Source organism: Mesocricetus auratus, unplaced genomic scaffold (genome assembly GCF_017639785.1).
Source record: "Mesocricetus auratus isolate SY011 unplaced genomic scaffold, BCM_Maur_2.0 Super-Scaffold_6730, whole genome shotgun sequence".
NCBI lineage: Eukaryota > Metazoa > Chordata > Mammalia > Rodentia > Cricetidae > Mesocricetus > Mesocricetus auratus.
The window spans coordinates 94,123,487-94,136,519 of NW_024429184.1; the positions used below are offsets into that span (position 1 = coordinate 94,123,487).

Below are 13,033 nucleotides of genomic sequence, written 5' to 3' on the forward strand. Positions count from 1 at the left end.
TGTCTTCACCCATATGCAAAGCTGAGGTTTCCTTCAAGAGGACAGCTTGCTTGTGTGTGCCAGCTTTGGCCTGTGCTGTTCCTGGCAGCCCCAGTTTGCCTTCCTCGGGGCCTGTCCCTCTGTTAGGTAGGCTTCTCCAGAGACAGAACCAGCAGGCTGTGTATGAACATTTATGTACACACGTGAGCGTGTCTGTGTGTGCGCTTGTGTATTTGTATAAATAGGAAAGGGTTTATTACATGTGCTTAAGGACCATTCCCCCAGATCAGCAAGCTGGGAACCTAGACAATGTTTTGGCTCAAATCTGAAGGTGTAAAAAAGCAGATAACACAGTTCCAAGACAGCTGGGCAGGAAGAACTCTCCCGCACTCCGGGGAGGGAGTCTTTTTTCTTTTTGTATCTGACTGGTTGGATGAAGCCCCCACCCATCCAGTGGCGAGGCCATGTGTTTTAGTCATCCCATTGATTCTAATGCAAATCCCATCCACCAACAGCCTCGTGTGGAAGAATACTGTTTAGCAAAAATATCCAGGCACTCCTTAGCCCAGTCGAGTTGGCCTGTAAAATCAACTGTCGACTTTTCAGCCGACCTGTGCAGATCTTGTCTGCTGGGCTTGGGATCTGAGGGCCTGAAAGAACGGGGCCGGCTACAGTCTAACGCTGTAGACAGCCTTGCTTTCTTTCCAGTGCACTTTTATACACAAATGCAACAAAGAAAGCAATGATCCAAGGGACGTTGTTTGAGTTCAGAAAAGCATGATCAGAAAAACATGTAAATAAGCATCAGTAAGTACACACTAAATAGCAACAGAGTAGCCCTTTCCCAGAGCTTTCTCAGGTCAGACCAATTTAAACACAATTGCCTGCCGTGTACTGTAGATTATATGTGGGAGAGCACCGAAGTAAGGCAGAAGGCCATACCCAGGTTCAGGGTACACTGACCAGATTGTGTTCTGTAGCTATGGTCCGACATCTATCAAGAATAAGCATCTTATAAGTTGAATGTTTGTCACAGAGGCACAAAATCGTGTCCAAGAATAACCCTGGGAACAAAATGCACCTGAGGTGAAAGGTCCTCTGCCTTTTTTTTCCTGGAGCCTCTCTCACAGTTTCCAGAGGCATTGATAACATGCATCATTCTTTTGACGTGTTGCGCCATTAACCTGTTGCCCTTGTGGATCGTAGACTTGCCTAGTGTGATGGCTGGGTTTGTCAGCTTGTCATAAACTTAAACATACCTGGAAAGAGAGAATCATAACTGAGAAAAGGCCTCCATTAAGATTAACCAAAAAGAATTCTTTATTTATTTTATATATACGAGCACCCTATCTGCATGTATGGCTTCCATGACAGAAGAAGGCATCAGATTCCACTATAGATGGTTGCATGCTGCCATGTGGTTGCTGAGAATTGAACTCAGGACCTCTGGAACAGCCAGTGCTCTTAACCACTGAGCCATCTCTCCAGCCCCTGCAAGGCATTTTCTTGATTAATGATTGATGCGGAAGAGCCCTACCCACTGTGGCCTGTGCCTGTCTGGGCAGGTGGTCCTGGATGGTATTGGAAAGTAGGCTGAGTAAGCCGGTAAACAGTATTCCTCCACGGCTTCCAGGTTCCTATCCTTCAATGATGAACTGTGATTTGGAAGCATAAACAAAACAAATCCTTTCCTTCCTGAGATGCTTTTGGTCGTGGTGTTTTATCACAGCAATAGAACCCCTAAGATACCCAGCCAGTCCCTACAACTGTGAAGGCCAAGTCCTAGCATTAAGTATCCTAGAAGATGTCTCTTCCTGGTTGGGTTTCTCTGGCTGAGCTCTGACTGACATATAGTAAGCTGCAGTAAGAACAGTCATTAATGAGATTATTGTCATTGTGAATTTCTGCACGTAGCACACCACTGACAAACACTAAAGAGACCTGTCTTATAAGGAACGTAAGTCGTGGCAACTTTTCCACAACTCCAAAGGGGTCCAAGCAGCTAGCCCCCTCTCAGATGCTACAACCAGACTCACTACAGGCAGGTGGGCTTCTCTGGGTACCACATCTGCAGAAGAGGAACCACTCACGTAGCCCCATGGCATGCAAGAACACTTTGTCAATGAACTAACTTGGTCCTCGGGGTAGCCCTCTGAGGTTGCTACTGCTTTTCCTCATTTTACAGAAAGACAGAGTTACAGGGAAACCTATAAGCCCACAGCTAGGAATCCGAGCACTGCAAACTCATCTGAACCAGGCTGCGCAGTTGTGGAGCTGCTGCCTGTAGACGGTGGAGGAGGATTTTGAGCGGCAATGATGGGTTCAGAATAGATTTTCCCGCTTTATAAGATGAGATGCGGATCACTGAGGGATGTGACTCAGTGGCACAGTACTTGGCCAGCATGTGCAGGATCCTAGGTTCAATCCCTGGTAGTGGCAATAAAAAAGAAAAGAAGACTGAGCATGGGACTGCCTGAACTTTGGTCTCAGTCTGAATTCCAGCTTTGACTCCTTTTAAAGAGATTTGATTATTTCTATTTTTAGTTGCATGTATGTGTGTGACCCTGTCTGTGTTTGAGTACACGTGTTTGTGTGAGCAGCCAAGCAGACCAGAGATAGCTGAGGTGGAGTCACAGAGAGTCGTGAGCCACCTGATGCGGGCGCTGGGAACTGAACTGGGTTGAACCTGGGTCCTCTGCAGGAGCAGCCTGTGCTTTTAACTGCTGAGCCATCTCTCCGGCCCACAGCTTCGACTCTTGAATAGCTGGTTCATTTTTGCACTCTGAGTACATGGGAGTAGGTATGCGACAAACATCAGTCATCACATTTTTCTTCCTACGTCTCCACTTTCTGGGTTATGAGTATCTTAAAACTAATTTTTAAGAAGTTACTCGTTTTTTATTTTGTGTGTATGGATGTTTGCCTGCATGTATAGATATGTAGTATATACATGTCCAGTGCTCCCAGGGAGGGCATCTGGAACTGCAATGACAGATGGTCACGAGCCACAGTGTGGGTGGGAGCTGGGAACAGAAGCAGGCCCTCCCCAAGAGCAGCCAGTGCAGGTATCTGACCAGCGGACTCCGGCCATCTACCTGTCTCCATCTCCCCAGTGCTGGGATTACAAGCAAGTACCACCACACCTGGCTTTCCCATGGGATCTGGGATCAGACTCAGGTCTTCATGGTTATAAGGGCAGCACCTCACTGACTGGACCATCTCGCTAGTCCTGTTTGTTTGTGAGAAAATCTTACTATATAGCCCTGGTTGACTTGGAGATCTGGCTGGCTTGGGGGAATCCTATTGCCTCTGTCTCCTAAGAGTTTGGATTACGGGCATGCATTATTATTCAGAGTTTCTTCTTTGTTACCCACTGTGCAAATGCACTCCCCCCTTCTAACACCTCTCCCCTCCCCCTCCTGGGTGGGCAGGGATGGGGTGGGGGTGGGGGATGGGAGGGGGGTGAGGAGGAGGATCTGAAGCATAAGGGGGTGTGGGGAAAGATGTAGGGCAGGAAGAAAAGGGCAGAGACAAAGATGTCCGTCCTTAACCCTACTCATCACGATCCAAAAGTGGTTCTCCTCAGGGTGATGATGCAAGGAGGGAAAAAGCATTTAGATGGAAAGACTCTGCCTTTATACAAAAAGTATATATGCTTTATACTTTCTGTGAAGAGCTGAGGCTTGAGCCCACGATTTTGTACATGCTCAGCAAGTGCTCAACCACTGAGCTGCGCCTAGTCTAACATGATCGTATAGATAGTCAGTTCTAAGGCAGAATCAGTAAGTCCAACAAGAGTGCTAAGGCAGCTCAGCAGGTGCAGTGGCGAGCAAGCAAGCCTGATGGTCTGAGTCGGATCCCTGGACCTCACATTAAACGGCTGCGTGCGGAGGCTTGAGTCCGAAATCACAGCCCTCCTATGGTGGGATGGGAGACACGCCCTCCTGTGGTGGGATGGGAGGGAGACACGCCCTCCTGTGGTGAGATGGGAGTCACAGCCCTCCTATGGTGGGATGGGAGACACGCCCTCCTATGGTGAGATGGGAGGGAGACACGCCCTCCTGTGGTGGGAAGGGAGTCACAGCCCTCCTGTGGTGAGATGGGAGGGAGACACGCCCTTCTATGGTGGGATGGGAGTCACAGCCCTCCTATGGTGAGATGGGATGGAGACACGCCCTTCTATGGTGGGATGGGAGTCACAGCCCTCCTATGGTGGGATGGGAGACACGCCCTCCTATGGTGAGATGGGAGACACGCCCTCCTATGGTGAGATGGGAGACAGATACAGGAAAATTGACCAAAGTGCAGCCACATGGTGCAGTAGTAGAAACAAAAGACCCCACCACAGAAACAAGGCGGAAAGAGAGAACACACTCCTCAAAGGCTGTCCTCTGACCTCTGCTCACTGTGGGCACCCATGTACCCACAGTGTATCTGTCTGTGTATCTCTTTCTTTCTCTCTCCCATAAACAAATAAATCTTTAAAAGAAGAAATTCGAGGACACCTTTAATCCCAGCACTTGGGAGGCAGAGGCAGGTGGATCTCTGAGTTCCAGGCCAGCCTTGTCTACAGATCTAGTTTCAGGACAGCCAGGGATACACAGAGAAACCCTGGCTTGAAAAACCAAAACCAACCAACCAACCAAACAACAACAAAAAAGAATAAGTTTGATATAGTACAAGATAAACTGAAAATAAAAGTTATATTTTCTGCATAGTCACAAAGAACAATCCAAGATTAAGAAAACAATCATAGTCACAGTGAAATTAAAGGAGAAAAAAAATACATAGACACTACTAAGAGGAGAGGTACAAATCTTAGAAAGCTGTAAAGCTTCGGGGAAAGAAATACCTATGTTTAGGTGGAAAATACCATCTGTTCATGGACTAGACGGTACATTACCCCCGTTAAAATGTCAGTACTTTCCAAACCAGTGACCTAGTGTCTCTGAGCTGAGTTTCTCATCTGCTAACACACAGGCAGTGAGAGGATGTTCAGTTCATGATGGGGACATACAAGATGCCTATGTAAACTGTGTAACAGAGCTGGCCCCTGGGGCAGGTCTGTGTGTAGGGTAGGGAAGCATGCTCAGGACATGTAAGTGAGCGTTAGGGTCCGATGCTCTTCCTGGTTCCCCAGGGGAAGGCAGTCCTGATAGAGTTTGAGTCTGCAGACTGGGCTTGGCGGAGCTCTGTGGGCTGATAATAAGTGAACAGGAAAGGGGAGTCCATTACGCAGGAATGTCTAGGGAGGGGCTGGGAAAGGAGTCGACTTCTCTTCCAGCACCAGCTAGCCTTTGATTGATGTGCCTTACACCACGGCAGCCTCCGGGCCTGGTGGAAGGAAGCCCCTTGCTCACCCCTCCTGGAGCGAGGCCAGCAGCCAGATGTTCCCAGAGTTTGGGGAACTAAGGTGGGGGCAGGGCAGGCCAACTGTGAGGCAAAGGGCAGCTGCCCAGATGTTGGGCCTCCCTATCTTTTCTGCAACTGAGCTGAGGGAGCTTTGGTTCTGAAGCTGGTTTGGGTCAGTTGCTGTGTCACCCTGGGGATGGTAGTCCTAACTCACCCTGTCATGGTGGTCAAGGTACATAGCTGCCCAGGAAGGAGCTCTCAGCATCAGAGAGAATCTGACTGCCCCAAATTCTTGAGTTGTTCTGGTCAGAGCCACAGGGGAGACTATGATCAGGGTCTGAGACCTCTGGGAATGAGCTGACCCAGCAGAAGCCCCTGGGTTTGTTAGTTGGAGTGTAAATCTAAAGACAGATTCCAGAATATTCAACGGTGCCATGGGAGACCCAGAGTATATGGTTTTATGAGCTTGTCTCAAGCACCAAGACCCATCTCTGGACTTTCCTGTGATTTTAGTATTGAATGAACAATAAGTAGAAGAAAGCATCTGTACACACACACACACACACACACACACACAGAGAGAGAGAGAGAGAGAGAGAGAGAGAGAAAAGAGAGAGGAGAGATGGAGACAGAGAGAGATGAAGATAGAGAGACAGAGAGAGACACACACACAGAGAGACAGAACAAAAGAACTAAGCATCACCTGGAGTCATGACATACGACTGAGGATGTAGCTTGGTGGTGATTTGCTTGGCATTTTTGAGGACTGAGGTTCAACTTCCAGTAAACCCAACTAAAAGCAAAATTCAGGGCTGGGGATGTGGCTTAGTAAGTAGAGTGATTGTCTAGAATTTTCAGAGTAATCAGCATCACACAAAACCAGATATAATTAATGCCTCACATCTGTAACTCCAGCATTTGAGAGCTAGGAAAATCAGGAGTTGAAAGTCATCTTTGGCTACTTAGTAAGTTCAAGGTCAACTGAGCTACATGAGACTTCAACTCAAAAAAGAAAAAACAAAACCAAAACAAAACAGAAACAACATGACTGTGTGGCATAGTTCACTGCCAGCAAGCCAGTTCAGATTCTTATATTCAGATCTATATATGTAAATGTTTAGGTGTGCGTTAAAAAACGGGCTCATCATCACTGCCTGTCCTTGTAAAGTTCCTGCCTACCTCACAGCATGCTGTGAACTTCTGCTGGTGTAAGAGATGCAAATCTGCACTGCTCGGTTCAGGGCTTTCCTTGCGAGCGTGTGAGCCTGTGCCTTCAAAACCACGCCGATATAGACAGGCAGCACTGACTCTGAGCATGCGTCTTTGGACATACTTGCATTACTTCCTTATGGTAGATTCCATGAAGCAAAACTGCCAAACCAAACTAGCCCAGCTCATGTGTGCAGATCTCCTTCCTCCGCTCTGCAGTTTCTTAGTTCAATGCTCGCCATGTCACAATCCCCCACCTCTGGAGGAGAGTGGCTGGTGACTGAGGTGGCAGAAACCTACCTGGGGACCCAGAAACACATGCCTCCACTGTTCTAGAGGAGCCCACAGGGTGGGGAAGTCCTGAGACTGAAGACACTATGGTCATTTTGGTTTACACTTTCCCTTCGGGGACCTGAGGAGCCCCTGTCTGTATTCTCTTCAGTTCACACAGCCTGAATGACAGGGGGTTCCCTGATGATCTGGTCTGATCTGCAGGGACTCTGCAAGCACTTAAGGACTGGGGTGGGAACAAGGCAAAAATGTTCACATCACAGATACTTGCCCTAGGCACAGACTTATGCAGGGACAGGTCAGTTTTCTGCCATAGACCTTGAAAGGCGTGGCCAAAGTGAGAGAGGCCCAACTTAGCCGAGGAGTGGGTGGCCAAGGAAGACTGGATGCCCCTCTTTGGGGACATGGATGTGTGACAAAGCAGCATGGGCTGTGCCACTGGAAGGAGGTTGGAGGACCTTGGACTGGGAGAGGATGGTTTAGCGCTCTTTGGAACTCTAAGGATCCTAAGAACCGTGCAGAGCCAATTCGTTCATGATGACGTTGGCCTGCACACGCTCTTCTTTATCAGCACACAGATCAACCATTGTCAGCAGCTGCTCTGCCCCCCCCACACGCACACACATGCACACACGCATGCAATGCACTTCCATTGCGTCACCGCACACGTCAGCGCACTCTGACAGCACAATAAGAGTAACACTTGGAGTAGCACATTCCTTGATTTATTGTGCACTTGCTGAGTGCCGGACCTTTCCTTGGCTTCGTTTGCTCCTCCCATTGCTAGCTCCCTCGCACAAAGGGGGTGAACTCACTTGGCTAAGGTCACAGAGGTGAGGAACAAAGGGAGCTCCACCCTATATATGCACACCGCCTCTGGCCCACTCAGACGCACCCCGCCCCCTTGGTCTCCTTACTTGCCTCCTTCCTATCCCAGTCAGGCTGAGTGCTTTCGACACACCAACCCCTCATGCCTCACCCGGCCCTTGGTACACAGCTGAACAGACCTGGCTTGTCCTCATCCAGGCAGCTGGAGACATAGTAAATCCAGGCTACAAACCACCTTCTTAGATTCCTGTATAGACACAGTGTATTTATTTATTTATTTCCCAGCTCTGAATTTAACTGGAAGGAGGCAGAGGCCACCGCCACAGGCTGCTGAGTCCTTTCCCTTCCCAACTCTCTCCCTTGTCCTCCTTTGCCCTCTCAAGCCAGCCCCAAGACTTGTCTTCTGTGTGCCTGGCACTAGGCTTGGCACTGGGCTATGGAGAGGATAGGAACCCAGGCTCCTGGTCCCAGGAACCCAGTAGCTCATCTAAATATCGGAGATGTAGAAGGAAGGGATTTGCTCAAGGTCACACAAGGACCGAATGACAGAGCCAGACAGAATAGTGAAAGCACCCTCTGCCCAAGTCAGTGTTCTGTCTGGGAGCTCAACAGGAGAACCAGTGGACCAAGGTGGCATATGCTGCCCTCTAGATCCAAGGCTGAGACACTGGAGGCTGAGTTCAAAGCAGTCCCGACATTAGTCAAGACTCTGGAGCCTCCAGCACTTTCTATGCATTCTCTTGACTATCACCTCAATAACTGAACAAGCTGGCGTGACACTATTAGTTGCCTCTGCTACTTTGTAGCTACAGAAGGCTCACAGTCAGCTACCAAGACCTGACTGTGGGCTACCAAACCCAACTTCTCCTTCTGGCTGGGCTGCCTTGTTTAGGAGGGCTTTGGCAAGCAACTGGGAGTAAGTAGGACTTGAAGAGGATGGGAGGAGAGGGGAGCATTCTGGGTGGTGGACACTGTTTGAACAGTAAAAACTGCTGGGGGAATTCTGGTACCAGCCACGAAGCAGGGCATCCCTACGTCCCTTCCTTCTCAAAAGAGATTCCATCGAGTCAATCTGGTTCCATGTCCCCAGGTATAGGAGATCATTAGACTCTGCCAGTGGCCTCATAGGCTCTAAGCTGGGCAAAGGTCTCTTTGGCATCATAAACCATCCCACATGGAAGGAGGAGCCAGGAGAGTCCCAGTGGCTGTACCATCCTGAAGGTCCTCGGCACTCATCAACATCACGGTCTTTGGCATGTGTGACGGCTGCTGGCCAGTGATCCAGGCCTGCAGAGGTGAGTTTAGGCAAGACTGCCCTTGGCTGTGGTGGGTTGAGGGAATTGTTGACTGGAAAATGGTAAGGGAGGAATGGCCCTGTCGTTACCAGTTGTCTTAGTAGGGAGGAGCCTGAGAGTCTAGTACGGTGATGTGCTCACTTACACCCCCAAAGCACAGAAGCCAACCCCAGGAACCAGTATATGATTCAGGCAGAAGCATCCTGAATCTGTCTGTCTGTCTGTCTGTCTGTCTGTCTGTCTCTTCGGTTTTTTGAGACAGGGTTTCTCTGTGGCTTTGGAGGCTGTCCTGGAACTAGCTCTTGTAGACCAGGTTGGCCTCGAACTCACAGAGATCTGCCTGCCTCTGCCTCCCGAGTGCTGGGATTAAAGGCGTGTGCCACCACTGCCCGACCCCCGAATCTCTTCTTTAAAGTGTCTACTCCATGACTGCCTGCTGGGGCAAGCCCTCTGCCATATCCATTCTCCTGCACAGACACAGGCCACCTCTTCCATAGCCCTACCACAGCTGGGCTTCTTATGCCTCAGTTTCTGACGACTACCACCAGAGCATGGTATGCTTAGATTGACTTGTGCCCCTGTGGTTAAAAGTTCTGAGAAGACAGATGTGTCTGCTCCGTTCCCCAGAGTATCCTCAGGCCTTGGAGTATGATAAGAAGCCAAGACGTACTTGGTGAACAAAGGGTTGGTTGACGTGTGGATGGATGTGGGCAGACGGGCAGATAAATGAGCGAGTGAGTGGGGAGCTGAATGTGTGGGAGAATGGTCGTTAGTTAAATAAAAAGATGGACACACACGATGGATGCTAGGAAGGTGGGTGGGGGAAAAGGGAAGGTAACAGACAATTATGAGAGAGGAACTCCAGGTCATTAGACTAGCAGCCTGCTACTAAGCCAGAGACTCTAAACTGCGAGAAAAGATGTCTCTAGTCGACAGCGTTAGCAGGAGGGACATTTATAGACCTCTGCTCCCATGTACTCTGAGAAGTGAAGTAGACTAGCCCAAGCTCACACAGCAAATGAGGTGACCACAATGCTTCCTCACCACCTGCAAAAAGGCCTCTGAGAAGAGAGTAAAAGTTCTACTTTCAGCCAGTCTCTTCTGAGTTTCCGGGTGACGTAGGACAAGCTATTGGAATTCTACTTTTCCTTTTAAAGAAAAGGTTGAAACTCTACCAGGGCCCAAATCTAGCATTTCCTTTGTTTCTTGAGAAGTCCTACCTTGTTGGTTGTATTAGACCTGTTTCAGCAACTCTTTCCCACCCCTTTCACAAAGACCCAGGGAGATAACAAGGTGGATCTAAACCTGGGGTGGAGTGAGGTGTAGGGTGGGAACACCAGCCTTAATCTCAGCCTGGCCACGTCCCCTATCTCCATTTTAGGAGCATCCTAGATGCTGTGTTGTGAAAGGCCCCTTAGTGACTTACAGGGTCCCACGTGACATGCTTAGGACATGCTCAATGCCCTGGACTCAGGCAGCCCTCCAGCTCCTGAGGCTGGGGGATGCCTCTCCCAGCTGGGGTGGGGGACGTGCAGGTAAGGAAAGGGTCTCTGTGGTGGCTGTGGAAACTAGTAGGTCTTAGGATGTTTCTAAGCAGGGTGTGGTGGCGAATGCCTTTAATCCCAGCACGCAGGAGGATCTCTGTGAGTTTGAGACCAGCCTGTTCAACAGAGCAAGTTTCAGGACAGCCTAGGGCTGTTGCACAGAGAAATCCTGTCTCAAAACAAACAAACAAACAAACAAACAAACAAACAAACAAAGGGTTTCTAACCCCAAACATAGAGGGCTGTGGAGTCTGGATGGGAGGAGGGAGTTTTCTGCTGACCGTGTTGGGTCTGGGGAAGCACATGACAGCTGTGCTAGAGTGGGGGGGTTGCAGGCAGGGAGAGAAGGAGAGGCAGGGTGGCGCTCGCAAGGCCATAAAGCCAGGCTGACCTCTGGACTTTCTCCTCTATAAAGGAGAGAATGATGTTTCTATAAAAAGCTTTCATGTGCTTCTGCCATTAACAAGTTCATATTGCATAACCACTGTAAAAGGAAAATAAACCCGAACGGTACATCTGAGGGTATGAAGGTAAAACACGGATTGCAGATACCAGTCAGAAATCATTGCTAAGGCACAGTTGGACAAAATGGTGCGTATAATACGCTACTGCTTGTAAAATGGAGGGATGGAGCTCAGTGCTTGCCTAGCATAGGCGGTGTGCAAGGGAATCCATAATATTTTTGAACCTTTGCTTCCTTCCACAAATGGCCCTGCAGTGGATACTGTGTAACCATCTCTAAGCATATGGTTAGGTCCATATGCCAGGTGACTTCCTAGAACTGCTACTGCACACCAGGAGGCTCATGTATCTACTTCAGTAGAGACCAGCTGATTGTCACCTGCATGGGCTAGTTCACGGCTGCTGCCGATACCTTTGGAGGGGAGTATTATGAGCCATAGAGTCTCAGTGGGCTAAAGGAACTTCAAGTGAGTTCATTCTGAGTCCCTGTTCTCCCTTTCCAAGTCCTGAGCTCTGGTTCTGTCTATAATGCTCTCTGTAGCAGCAAGAGAGGAGTCCAGTGGATAGAGTTCTTCTGCTTGGAGAAGTCCCCGCCCCTGGGCTATGCAAGAACCCACATCATCCAGGGGGAGAGGACAGACTGCCAGCAGCTGCGAGGGGCTGAGTTCAGCCAAAGCCCACACGGAGGGCTGCCAGAAGTTCCTTCTTTTCATTTTCCCAAGTCTCGCGCTTTGGGCTGGGTCACAGTGTCACCCTCATGTTTCCTATTACTCTCCAAGGCTCCCTTCAAAGCACCAGCCGCACAGGCCCTTTGATGTCTGGGCTGAGCCTGCCCCCGCCTGGGGGAAACACATCTTGCTGAGGATCAAGGGGGGCGGTCCACAGCTCGAGATGGTCCCAAGGCCTTTCCCCCAATACCTTCTCCAGGATCCACTCCAGCTGAACCTGTGGGTTCCTAGCTGAGTTGAAAGGCCCTATGATAGAGCCTACAATGGGAAGTTGAGCCCAGTAAGGGCAAGGGGCTGTCCCAGGTTCTGGTTTGAATGGCAAGAGCATGAAGCTGCCAGTATCATATATGAGTCTGGTAGCTTTTGTTACCTTCAATCTCTCAACTTCTCTACATCACTGCCTGGGACTCCAAGCACTGATGCCCTGTAGCTGACAGTGGTAGTTATCTGTGGGTGTCAACAGTTGCCCTACCTAGATCCAAGCCCTGAGTTCTGTCTCTTGTAGGGAAAATAATTAACACAGTGGATTGGTCCCAAACTTTTTTTCTTTTTTAAAATTTAGTTTAGAAACAACCTTATTTTACATATCAATCCCAGTTCCCTCTCCCTCCCATCCTCCCATGCTCCCCACTGAACCCCCCCTTCCCACCCCTCATCTACTCCCCAGGGAGGATGAGGCCTTCCATGGGGGATCATCAAAGTTTGTCACATCATTTGGGGCGGAGCCTAGTCCCTCCTCCATGTATCTGTGCTGAGAGAGCATCCCTCCATGGGGAATGGGCTCCTAAAGTCCATTTGTGCACTAGGGATAAATACTGGTTCCACTGTCAGAGGTAAACTTTTTTTATGGCAATCCCCACCTTGAGGATTTCTGTCACGGAGAAACAGGGGGTTCGTGGGATGTACTGCACAAGTGTCTGGTGTGTGAAGAGGCTCAGAAAGAAGAGCTAGTGACTGCTGACGATGGCAGAGGAGTGGTGGTGACGGGGTTTCTGAGAAAAAGCCACCTAATGTGTTCTCACTGGCATGGTCTGAGGATTCACTGGGCCCTTGGTGCAATAGGAGAATTAACTCCTCTGGCTCTACTCCTTCCTCCTGCCCCTAATTCCAAGGCTCTCTGCTCAGAGCCCCAGGTTTGGGGGGTGGGGAGGGGAAGAAGGTGCCAGGCCAGGGGCGGGGGGGGGGCCGCAGGCTCTGTCTGGGCCGGAAGGGGCCTGGTAGGTGGGGGCAGCATCTGGAAGCCTGCAGCCCTGACTCTTGGAGGCAGCCCGAGTAGAAAGGGGGTGGGGTGGGGTGGTTTCCTGGCAAAGCTGAAAAGGTTTGGATTTGACTTGGAAACACTGTG

The 13,033-nt window shown here is 49.7% G+C and overlaps 1 protein-coding gene across 1 annotated transcript in view; it reads left to right on the forward strand.

Annotated features, from left to right (window-relative positions):
* The first annotated feature begins 8,857 nt into the window (after nucleotides 1-8,857).
* The window catches only part of Synpo (synaptopodin), a 65,659-nt gene continuing 61,483 nt past the window's right edge, over nucleotides 8,858-13,033 (forward strand). The window contains exon 1 of the mRNA XM_040741763.1: nucleotides 8,858-8,954. The gene's annotated coding sequence lies outside the window, so the exon portion shown is untranslated. The remainder of the gene's footprint in view (nucleotides 8,955-13,033) is intronic.